This window comes from Nicotiana tomentosiformis, chromosome 2 (genome assembly GCF_000390325.3).
Source record: "Nicotiana tomentosiformis chromosome 2, ASM39032v3, whole genome shotgun sequence".
NCBI classification, from domain to species: domain Eukaryota; kingdom Viridiplantae; phylum Streptophyta; class Magnoliopsida; order Solanales; family Solanaceae; genus Nicotiana; species Nicotiana tomentosiformis.
The window spans coordinates 7,684,280-7,697,835 of NC_090813.1; the positions used below are offsets into that span (position 1 = coordinate 7,684,280).

The following is a 13,556-nucleotide window of genomic DNA, read 5'->3' on the forward strand; positions in this document are numbered from 1 at the left end:
GACAGTTATTGTAGTAGTATTGTATATTTCAGTAGATGCTCACGCACTTATGACACCGGGACTTGGGAATTTTAGACCGTTGTTCGCGATTATATTGTTCTAATATTCAGACTCATATTTTGATCAAGTTTGGAATCTTGATGATGATGCTAGTATTTTACCATGATTATGGAATGATTTCCACTCGTTCACCTCGCAAATTGTTTTGAAAGATGTTATGAACTACTCGTTGTAGTGTTGAGTTATTGTTGGCTTGCCTGGCGACAGCGTTAGACGCTAGCGCGGCCTATGGTGGAAATTGGACTGTGACACTAGCTTATCAAATATTACAAACGAAACAGAGTTATGGTAATGTGCCTTTGCTATTGTAAACGCCAGTTGGCTTTGAGTTTCAATGTCATAAATGTGCTTATGCAAACCAATGTTTGAGGAAACATACGTGCGTCGATCGAGCTGTAAGAACCTGAAGACTATGGGAAGTGAGGAATAATTTTTGGTCTTGGAATATTGTGAGGACGTGCGCTAATTGTCCTATTGGGCGTGTGCTAGAGAATGAGTTAGCAAGTAAACACAATGATTGAGCCGTGGAGTTCGTTAGTTTTACGATTAAAAAATTAAGGATAGTATTGTGGAGTTCGTGTTCTACAATTGAAAAATCAAGGATGACGTCATGGGATTCATGGTTGCAAGAAGACGTTCACTTATTTCCTCTTAATATTTGAGGCATCATTGTAACAACAGTGCTTCTTTCTCGGCCATTGTCATATGATCATAGATTTTGGCCTCCTTTTCTCGGCCATTGTCATATGATCATAGATTTTGGCCTCCTTATCATGATCTTCGTTCACCGAATGAGGATCTTTTTTATTTGTGGATGATCCATCTATATAGTATTTCATTTTTCACAAGTGTCAATACTATAATCGTCCTATCAACATTATGATTATTCTATTTCATTTGACAGGAAAAAAATATGCATAAAGGCACACTCAATTCAGCACCAAATTATAACAGGTTTAATCATTTATCATATCATGTGTTATAAATAAAGATAAGAAATAAAAAAGATAACACTTATCGTAGACAAATAGCAGAAAAGCATAAAGAATTTACTTTAGATGCATTTGATCAAGGAAAACTTGTGGAAAGACACACTACCTCGAGCACGTATTTTACAAGCTGATTTATACTAACTTCTTGGAGATATAGATTTTAAAGAGTCGCTACAATCTACTTGCAGGCTCCATAGATTGGAGAATTGCGGAATCATCAGAAGGCGGCGCTCCACAAAGCATTATCGCCTTCCGCACAACGGCGATGAACCTCCTTAATCCTCTCTACAGACTTTGCAAATACCACTGCAACTCCAATCAAAGGAAGAAACACAGATGTTGGCTGCTTAAGCTTTCAACTCACAATCTGTTAATATATAGATAATGAAACAAGAGTAAACAACTCCACAAGTATCTCTTGCACATCATTTAATGAGCAGAACTGTTCCAGAGAAGCAACTCAAAGAATTTTCCAGATACTTATTGAAAGAAGCAAAGCTAAATCAGTAAATGTGATTCCTCAAAATATGTAATAAGCAACATATTTGCAAGACTTTTGTATACAGTTCCGGTCATTTCTTATACGATGTTCAAGACATAATCCAATGCCAGCGTTCAATATAATTCCACTTCCATATTAAGGGAAAACAAAGAAAGAAGCACAGGAGCTCTAGTATAAGAAACCATTTTCATTTATACAAAATTATGAAGGACAATAGTGTTATTGGAGATATCTGGCTCATCAATCAAGCATCTACTTTAAGGCTGATGTTAAAACCCCTTTTGAACATAGCATAATCATCAACTGACTCGCCCTTTCTTATTGATCTTAGAGATAAATAACAGATAAAAGCAGATGACACTGAAATTGACAATGATCAATGCTCAATGCAGATTAAGAAGTCATAACTTTCGTGAATCTTACGGCTGACTGCATCTGAGAAATAGGGAGTTGGAAGTTGTTACCAGGTGGAGTTCCACAACACAATTTACGGTCATCTATATGTTCCACATCCAATCCAATGAACCACGATCCCACTGTTACATCCTCGTTAGCATACTTATGTAGAATGTGCCTAGGTAATTTATTTGAAGATCAGAAAATGATATTTGATTAATAAACAAACAATCCAAGTCCATAGGAAAACAACAAATGCTTACCTGTTTATAGATATATAGGTGGCCAAATCTTTTGAGATGGCATACAGTTGGCCTGTTGCATGTCGGAAATACCTGTTTCCGTCGTCACCAAATTTCCAATGCTCAGGCTCACGATATCTCACTCCCCTATAAGTAAAGGACGACAAAAATCGGAATAAATATAGGAAATTTCCTCAGCGTGCATTTACAGATAAATTCTAGTAAACCCTCTGCTTACTTCTGCACAAGGACAGGACCAGATTTCATGCAACCAATATATACACTGGGTTTTGAGCGATGTCTAGCTAGAGTTGCTGCCAGCGCTCCTGAAGTTTGAATACATGTAGGTTAATCGTGAAAGCAAAGACAGTACAAATGTAGAAATAGAAGCATGATATTTAGAATCCATAAGGGCTGCATTTACCTATATTTACATGCACATCGTCATCAACTTTGACATAGAAATCTGCATCCCAGAGTGAAATAGCAGTAGTAAAATAGGTCTTTGTCTTGGCTGATAGTTCAAGGTATCCCTCAACGTGTTCCTAATGAAGTTCAATTGACATGTCAGCTTTTGAGGAACAACTAACTGTCTCCCCTTTCACGGTTTTTAAGAGGGACAAGATTTCATAAAGGAGTAGACCAGAGAGCATTGACATTACCAGCCTCAAGAAATCTCCATGCATCTTCTCTTCTGCTTCAATTGCTCAATCAAGAATTCCACCTGATGTTGCACTGGTGAAATCATAATCAAATGAGTAATAATATAAAAGACCAAGCACCAGACGATAGAATAGATAAGAGAAACATACAAATAATCCAACTTTGATAATTATTGGAATTCTTAACCCATTCAAGAAATTATGAACCACATTTTTAATCATCAGCACAATCCTTAAAGAAACCTCTGTAGTATTTCACGAAGTAGCCTCACCCTAACACAATGAAAAAATTATTGGCTAATATCAGAAAATCATTACCAGCTCCAAAATGAAGCTCGGTAACTACGTCTGGAGAACATCAGACCTAATTGAGTCACATACCTGTGTCCTATTACAAACCGAATCACAATGCCCTTTTCCTCCTCAAGCTTCTTTGGCTTATCACCTGCTTTACAACAAGTCAATAACGAAATTTTCAGTAGGCACCTCGTTGTAGTACATGTGCACAAATAAGTAAGAAAACGCTGTTAATGAAGTGTCAAGAACCTTGTGGCATCCAGGTAGCACGAACTGAGTCTCTTCTTTTTCGGCTACTAAAGGTAGTGTTTATTCCTATTACCATTAGATATTTTCTCTTCTTGGTTAATTCAAGGATCTTCAGATCTTGAGTTATTGGAGAACCACTCATTGTAGAATCCTACAATGCCCACGCTGCAGCTAATTCCATCTCCAGATTTGAAATTGTTTTATCGAGCGTTCTGCCTTTTGTTAAAAGTGAGAAGCAGCTCTTACCTTTTCAATACTTATATTGAAAAGCATGATCCACGTGAAATTTACGAATAACAAGCATACGAAACTTACTGTATAGTATGATCCGTCCTCGAAAGTTCCCCAAGAATATCTTTGGATTCACTTTTTACATCCTTACGCTAAAAACACCACCACCAAAGTCATTAATACCGACAAGCTTGAATAACAGAGTACCTAAGATTACATTGCTGTCCACTTTTCTTGCATAAATATCACAGTTGTAGGATACAGTCCTCGCGCCCTAACCCTACCTTTTGATCATCAACCAGTGTTGTCCTTGATATGGTTTTAGCTTCAGGCACTGTCCACATTCTACAACCATAATAATGCAATTAATAGTGAATGCAGACATGCTCATACCATAAAGAATAAATTGGATAGAGTTGCAATGGAGAAGCGCAAAGCTGGAAACAACATTCTAACTTCAACGCCACATTATTCAAATTAAGGAATAACAAGTCTCTGTTACAAGGCAAAAATCTAGGCTAGAGACAGTGACAGATGTGGTGTATCTGAACACCCATAACAGTAAAATTTCTTAAACTTGAAAAGCTTTCACCTCTAACTAATCAAACTACAGAAGAGAAAATTTCCATTAAGAAACAAGCTTAACTTCTAATGCACCAGCAATAAGACCAACAACAACAAAGAAAAGTTTTGCAAGCAATGGGAGGAAAATGGATTTTAGCAATTTCAGGTTCTAATCAGTCTCAATACCACATAATTGACTCCATTGAACGGTGAAGAAATCGACAATGGATGTACAATCGAACAGATTTTGTTTTTGGACTCTCAGTACCACACAATCGGCTCCTTTGTCGGTTCATGTGCAAGTAGGAAACTACAACCTTATGGCAAGGACAAAAGTATAAACGTAACAACTGGCTTGCATTTTAATGTTTAAACTCACTGCTTATAGCACTTGTGTAAATTAGTGCTCCTTCCATTCTTCAACCTTAAAGCAATTGTGTGGAAAGCATCCTTAAGTTGCAGTTCAACCTTTCATATTGCTTAACTCTATCTACAAAGCCAAGGATTTTATCAAGTGTGTGCATAATTTACAGAAGGCTATGCACTTTCACGTTACTGAGAATTTGGAATCCGATAAGCTTGTTCGTGCTCAATCTCTAATTTAAATTGCAATGAAACGACCCCAAAAGGAATTTTACCAGATTCTTTCAATAAACAGAGCTCATTTGGATCCTGAATCTATTTCCGCTGTCTCTTCCCGTAAGAAATTAGGTAGGGAAAGAAAGCATTTACCTTCATGAGCTAATTTAATTGGGTGGGAAAAAACACAATTGGTGATTCAATAGTAAGAACAAACAGAACAAAACCAAATACTCATTTTTCCCCTCCACTCAAATTCAAAACAAAAAACAGAAACCTATTTTCTATAACAAAGCATAGTTATGTAGCCTAATGTAATGATCTTGCTAAGAATCAGAGAAATTAATCAACTAAAGTGCGAAATAAAAGGAGATTTTGGGACAATTTTCTGTTTTATATATAAATGGAAAAAGTCGAACTACAAACAACCAAAATGAAACAACTATCTATTACGGATAAACTCCATAGCTGATTGAGATCTGCAGAAATGAAGAAGAAGAAAGAATCAGAGATTGAAGGAAGTGAAAGAGAAGAGGCAGGGATCGAGTGAGAAAGAGAGAGAAGAGAGAAGATTGACCTTAGATTCGTTGCCTTCCCAATTCTGTTGAGGGTTCGTTATAACAACCTCAGCTGAAGTGGCACAATCCTAGCCTTTGCAACTCATTTATTCAAAACTAATCCTAGCCGTCGATTTGAATTTCTATTACTTCCTCTTCCCCGATTCTGTTATTCTAGCTATTCCCTCGCCTAATACTTTCCTTCATCGAGCCACGCTGACAACACTAGTCTTTAGATTATTAATGGATCATTACATACCCCACCTCTTCAAAGGATCCTTGTCCTCAAGTATTAGAGTCGAAATCTGGGAACTTAGCTTTGAGGAACTGATAATCCTCCCAAGTAGCATCTTCTGGAGGTAGATTCGACCATTGTACCAGTACTCCAACCACAACAACATTGTTCCTCTTGATCAGTTGCCTTTGTAGAATAGCAACTGGTTTCACCAGGAACTGACCATCATCACTAGTGATAGGTAAAGTTGTCTGCACCACTACTCGATCACCCACTTTTTTCTTGAGTAAATAAACATGACACGCAGGGTGGACCTTAGATTCCGGAGGCAGATCCAATTTGTAGGCCATATTACCAATTCTAGCCAGGACCTTATAGGATCCATAGTATTTAGAACTCAATTTAAGTTTTTCCTCAATGCAATGGAAGTCTGCCTATATGGTTGGAGTTTTAAATAGACCATATCCCCCACTTGGAATTCTCTATCAGACCTCTTATCAGCATAGTATTTCATTCTCTCCTGAGCCTTAGTTAGATTGTCCTTCAACAATTATTGCATCTGTTGTCTCCTCATTATTGTATCTTCAGCTGCTTGCACCACTGTGTCCAGTAAGGGGCCTAGGGATAACTAAGGAGGTGAATAACCATACAAGGCCTCAAAAGGAGTGCATTGTAGGCTGGTATGGAAGTTGGCGTTGTACCACCACTCAACAGCAGTAAGCCATTGTCTCCACTGTGTTGGTCGACTGGCAGTCATACATCCGAGATAATTTTCCAAGCACTTGTTGACTCTTTCAGTTTGACCATCACTATGAGGGTGGTAGGTTGTACTGTGATGCAATTGAGTTCCCATAAGCTTGAATAAGGATTGCCAAAAATTGCTTAGAAACACTTTATCCTTGTCAGTTACTATGGATTCAGGAGTGCCATGCAAGCAGTGTATTTGTTCAGCCATTGTTGCTGCAGTATAAGGATGTAAAAGAGCTATGAAATGGGCATACTTGATCATTCTATCAACTACCACAAGAATGACCTCCTTGTTTTTGGATTTAGGAAGACCTTCTATGAAGTCTATACTGATATGGCTCCATGCTTGATTTGGAACGGGGAGGGGCTGCAGGAGACCAGGGTATGCCATATTGTCATCCTTGCTCCTAAGGCAAACATCTCAGCTAGCAACAAAGTCATTGACCATTTGTTTCATCTTGGGCCAGTAGAACATCTGCGACAACCTTTTAAGAACTCCTAGTTGTCCAGAGTCATGGAATGTTGAGATCAGCTGAGTTCTGAGACCACCATTAGCCCCAATATAGATTTTTCCTTTCCTTCTAAGTAAGCTAGAAGAGTAATGCCAAATGTTAGGTCCTTGTATGTTCACTGTTGCCTGACTAATTAACTCTACAGCTTGAGTATCTCCTTCATAACTGTGTGCTATCTCTTGCATCCAAGAAGGAACTTAGACACTAATTGCCTGTAATTTCCCTTGAATTTGGCTTGTGTTGTCTTCTGATTCTTCATGCTGCCTGGAAAGGGCATCAACTACCCTATTCTCAGCCCCTCTCTTGTACTGCACTTCATAGTCTAACCCAAGTAATTTGGTCAATCCTTTCTATTGTATGACAGAAGTAACCCTTTGTTCCAGAAGGTATTTTAAGATGTGGTGGTCAGTCCTGACCACAAAATGCTTGTATTGCAAATAGTGTCTCCACTTGTCTACTGCATTCAGCAAAGCCATGTACTCTTTCTCATAGATTGACTTACCTCTGTGCTTCTGAGCCAAGACATTGCTAAAATAAACTATTGGTCTTCCTCCTTGCATCAATACAACACCAATGCCATTTTGACTAGCATCTGTTTCCACTATGAACTCCTTAGTATAATGAGGTAGGGCCAACACTGGAGTAGAAGACATAGCTTTCTTGAGGGTTGCAAAAGTTAAATCAGCTCCAACATTCCATTTAAAAGCATCATTTTTGAGTAAATCAGTCAATGGCCTACAAATAACTCCATAATTAGCAACATACTTTCTGTAGTACCCAGTCAAACCCAAGAATCCTCTCAGTGCTCTCAATGAGGTTGGTCTAGGCCAGTCGATCATAGCTTGTATTTTAGTAGGATCAGTAGATACTCCTTCTGCAGTTATTATATGGCCTAGATATTCAACCTTAGATTGACCAAATGAGCATTTTGACTTCTTAGCAAATAAGGAGGGTTTACTCAAGAGTGTCAAATACAACAACTAGGTGAGTTACATGATCTTTCACAGATAGATTGTAAATGAGGATATCATCAAAGAAGACCAAAACAAACTTTCTAAGGAAAGGCTGAAAAACCCGGTTCATTAAAGCTTGGAAGGCAGCAGGTGCATTTGTTAATCCAAATGGCATAACACTGAACTCATAATGACCTAAATGAGTTCTGAAAGTTGTCTTGTAAACATCATCTACCTTCATTCTGATCTGGTGATAACCGGCTCTCAAATCCACCTTAGAAAAAATCACAGATCCACACAGCTCATCTAAGAGGTCATCCACAATAGGGATAGGATACTTGTCCTTCACTGTAATGTCATTCAGTCCCCTATAGGTTCCATCTTTTTTTTTGACAAATAGAGCCGGTGATGAAAAGGGTGATTGACTATGCTGAATTATCCCATTGGTGAGCATCTCTTTGACCTGTCTTTCTAACTCATCCTTCTGATAATAATTGTACCTGTAGGGCCTTAGACTGACTGGTATGGCTCCAGGTTTCAAGGGAATGGTGTGGTCTAGGGTCCTGACAGGGGGCAGAGATTTAGGTTCTGCAAACACATCAGGATACAGGTGCAACACCTCTTGAATTGCCTCTTCTACTGGTTCCTGATCTTCTGCCACCAAGGAGCTCATCATGAACAAATGAGCTATCAGAGCTTGGCCCTTCTTCAGCATATTTCCCATGGTTCCACTTGAGATCATGTTTAGTTTACCCTCTTCAGAAATACCCTGCAGCACTAGTTTATTGCCTTTTTTGCCAATGGTAACACACATCTTTTCATGATCAAACTTAGTGAGATTGTGCTTCTTCATCCAATCATTACCCATCACCATGTCACAGCCTCCTAGCGGAATGATTAGCAAGTCTTCTTGGAAAGGTCTACCTTGCATCTTCCATTGATATCCTGTGCAAATGGAGGTGCACATGACATAGTTCCCATCAGCTACTGTCACTCTCACTGGTGGGCAATGCCTAGCCTGGTAGCATGTCTCCTTGACTGTGTTAGCATCAACGAAACTATGGGTGCTGCCAGAATCTATTAGCATTGTTAGTTTCTTGTTTCTTATGGTACCTCTGACCAATATGGTATTGACTCCTTTGTTGTCACCTGATAGGGCATTCATGCACACAGCTTCCATGACTTCCTGCTCCAACTCTCCTTCGATGATCAAGTCTGCACAAGGTTGCTCTTTTACTGCCTCAGTACATTCAAGAATTGGCTCTACTTCTCCCCTCATACAGTTCAGTTGCTGCTTCTTGCACTGATGAACTGGAGCGTACTTTTTACCGCATCTAAAACACAAATGATTGCTCTTCCTGTACTCATAGACTTCAGGGCTAAGTCTAAAGGAGTTTGGCTAGATTGCAACTGCAACAGGAGCCTTTAGGTTAACAGAACTGCTAGCTACAAATGAGGGCTTTGGGGTACCCTTGTTCTTCTTTTGAGCAGCTTCTATGGCCTTCTCCTGTAGTCTGGCTTGTCCCATAGCAAATCTTAGAGTCGTAGGCTTGAACAATTTCACACCAAACCTTATTTCTTCCTTTAGGGCACCTATGAAACTGGATATAAAGTGAGACTCATCCAAGCAAGGATTCCTTACCACCATTTGAGCTTTCAAGTCTTCAAACTTGCCTGGGAAGTCATCAACAGAGCCTACTTGACTCAATTTGTTGAACTCTTCTACTATATCCTCCATTAGTTCCTCTCCAAATCTAATAAGAAATTCTTCTTTAAATTCAGCCCAACTCACTTTACCTCTGCTCAATATTAATGAGTGGTACCAAGTATCAGCTAGTCCATTTAGATAGAGGGCAGCATCTTCGACCTTTTGGTAGTCTGGGGTTCTATACAGATTAAAATACCTTTCAAAGGAAATAAAATCATACAAGAGTATATATTTAAAATGAACCATACAATAGACAATCGAATCATGTTCCAAACAATTCCCCCTATTACTTAAAAATTGTATAGAAGAAAAAAAAAGTTAATTAATGATTTTAGCTTTTGCAGCTTATGGCCGTGCATATGAAATGAGGAGTCATCCAAGTTCGCATGGTCAGACAGAAAATATATTTTACCTCTTACGTGTCATTATATACTAATGCTCTATATGAAGCAAATTTTGTACCCTAACAATCCCTGGAAAGCAGTACTAACATTTTCCCAGGACTTGTCTTTGCAATTTGCTAGAACATCTCATATTGCTCGTACTACTACTATGACTTGTACAACAAATTTCTTCTAACCAGGTCCCGGGATATACCAGCCTAACTTGCAGAAATTACAAGTAATCTCTTCCTAATACTGAAAATAGAAGGATGCTTCTCTAAATGTAAGCAATGGAATTCAAATAGACATATTTGCTCTTCACATTCCTACTGAGATGAAAAATACTTGGATGGAGATGACCGATGACTAAAATTGTATGCTATCATAGTTACAGTTGAGATTCAGAAAGCGGGCCTCTACAAATATACAATATGTCAAGAAGCTCGTCAAGGAAGTTAATAACTTGAAACTCTTTAGCATTTTCTGAAGGTTGCATCTGAATTTCACTTAATACTCTATAATTCTCAGGTAAAAGGTTGATCCTACAGCGGATTTGACTTACATAAGTTCTTGGTCTAGAGCGTACTTAAATTTGAACTGAGGGTTTAGTTTACAATCAATTGTAAGATGCATTGATCACCAAAGTTACGCATATAGCCACTATAGAAAGGATTGTCAATTTATACCTTTAAATGATTTTTACTCCATTGAATATGATATTGCAAAATGTCAGATATCACCACAATTATCATCTGAAACTTAGATTACCCTAAGCCAGTGAAAACAACCATTGTCCAGTGAGTTTATGTAAAAAGGAATCCAATGGAAACTTAGAACGTCACAATTGCCAAAAATATGAAATCCGTCTAAGAACAAGGAACAAATGGTCAGATAAAAGACCCTAAGGGCATATCATAGCAAAGGTTTCATGTTTAGGCACAATGGTTTACTACCCATGACGCATGCAGCATAACTCTAGAAAAACATAGCTGTATATACTTGTTTCAATTTTTCATACATAAAGAAGCTTCCAAGGATTCCTGGAAGAAAAAGAAAAAAAAGAGTAGTAGATACCTAAGGATTAGTGTCACTGAATCAAATAAAATAACATGGTTCAAGCTAAATTCCATAACAAAATTCCAAACTCTTTTGACATGGGATTTCAATCAAGTAAAGCGAATAACCTTTATGTAATCTTTAAGAAAGGCTTGATTAATACAATGACGTTAAGCAACAGTCTTATACCAAACAAAGGTCATAACTTACCTTTCCAGGACCTGCAAGAAGAATAGGCTTCTAAGTTTTTGAACCCCGGCGCTGCTGAATAGTACCCAAACCTGCAGTGTCTATTCCTTAATTACTGAAGGAAAACCTTGAAATAATACACTAGCCCAACAATGCAGAACTTGAGAGAAAAGATCATTAAAACTGTGGTGCAGTGTTCTTCAATGATATTGTGTGTCTACTGTCTTTAATCTTTAAAACCTTACTTTCCATTTATCACGCAAGCATGGAAACTCCAATGCCTGAATCAACATTCTAGATTACTTATTAGTCATCATTTGAAGAGTACCAAGGTGAACTCAGGATATTCAAACAGTTATATCTAGTGTTTTCCTTCCCGGCCATAGCTCTGCCTCTGACTATTGTGATACTGGTTGATGATTTCAATTAAAACAGACATAGTTAATTATTCTAAAAGAACAAGAATTGTCAAGAGCTATAGATGGTCCTATTACATTTCAATGGATGCATTTTAACTACACCTATACTATTATCAATTTTGCTCTTCTTGACATGCGCACTAATGCAACAAATGTATTTTGGTAAAAATGGAAATATTGCTTCAGAAAATGAATGAAAAGGTCACTAAGAGAAGGTGGCGTACTTTGAGAAGTTCATGCATTGACTTGCAGTGGGACTAACGCAAACGAATTTAGAAGTATAAAATGCAGGATTACATAATTCAAATAACCACTGATGGGAGCACAGGAACAATCAAAACTGCTGCTCCAACTCCTTCCCTGTCTGCCACGACAGTGAGATATGGAGACCATGACAGAGGTAGACTTATGCATGACCTCCAAGACCAAACTATCAATCATAAATCAATAGAAAATCCAGAAGGGACGCCCCAATATATATGCTCTATAACATATACTAATAGATGTCATAGCACAGTGCTACAAAGAAATGAAGAGCACGAAAGTAATGACTGTAAATGTTTTCTTCACACAACCAAATCTATGAAATTGATATCATTATATCACACCATAAACAATCTAAGTTCTTATAAGCAACTACACCCTGCCTTCTCTGGAAACTCTTAGGTCTTGTGTCAACATCTAATTACATGTTTGAAATACACAATGTGTTAACCTTCATATAGTTTAAGTTAAGCAATACTAACATAAGACAACAATAACATTTTCTTTGGGTAAGTGACAGCAATGCCATTATACTTCATGCAGACAGTTGACACTGCACATAATATCTCCAACTCTAACATAAGAAGGGGGGCGGGTAATCCTCTTTAATAATTGCTAAACAGGTACTTGTGCAATAGTACATAGCCCATCTATTATCTTGCATAAATTTTGTATAAGAGCAGGAATTTCAAACTTGAGTGAACCCTCGTCTAAAAGCCTAAGCTGTTATAAAGTTGGGCACATTTCCATTTATTTACTTATGCATGCAACAAAAAACTGAACATCACTTTTTTTTCTCAGCATTGACCGTTAATGTAAAGCAAGTGACTCAAAAATGTTAGCTTTAAGAATCTAACAACAGGGGCAGTCCTAGCTGTTTTGCCAAACCGACCGTGACAAGCTGAATCATTTGGCCTATAAGCTCCCACCTATCAAACGAATTCATTTCACAACAAAAACATCAACCCCATTAATCAAATCACCAAATTCAACAACCAATAAAGCAGGCCTAACACATTAAATGAAGCCCACAAATGACATTAAAACCCTCGGTTATTTGAAGAACAACATGATCTCTCTCCTAAGGGTATTGCTAATTTGAGGGATTAGGTGGTTTTCTTAAGAGACTGAGTTGGGTTCTGAATCTTTTGATTTGGAACATTTTTTTGTGTGGGGGTTCTTCATTGGATTAAAATTAATATTAACTGGAGAGCGAAATGGCAGAAACATAGAATAGGGGCATTTGCTGGGTGGGAAGAACTTGTCAATTCTCAATTGGGGTTTTAAAAAAGTTACCACAAAGTAAACATTTCATCAATTTTAAGAAATGGCTGTTGGCCTTAGAAACAGACTTCTGTTTGATTTTTAACATTGTATAAAACTAATTTGAGTTAAGTAAGAAGTTCTTTGATTTTTGTGGAATTAACGGATTTGGAAAACGTTAATTTATCAAGTTTTATTTATGGGACAATGTGTGTTAGCATGACTACTTGCCAAAAATACTTTTTAGGGGTAAACATGATATATAATGGTAACCAATTCTATTCTCATATAGTTTCTTAATTGCAGGTCCAATAATATTGCACCAGCTAATATGATAGAGTAAAAAATATTTGCTATCTTATTCTAATCAAGAAAAAAAACTTAACTTAATAATAATACTATTATTATTATTATTATTATAATACATAGAGGCATAAAATAATAATAATAAAATTTAGAAGACACAAACTGGACAAGTGTCTTGGATTAAGTTATA

At 37.5% G+C, this 13,556-nt stretch overlaps 1 pseudogene; it reads right to left on the reverse strand.

The window, feature by feature from the left end:
- Positions 1 to 993: 993 nt before the first annotated feature.
- On the reverse strand, positions 994 to 13,234 carry LOC104107067 (probable beta-1,3-galactosyltransferase 2; annotated as a pseudogene).
- Positions 13,235 to 13,556: the final 322 nt, after the last annotated feature.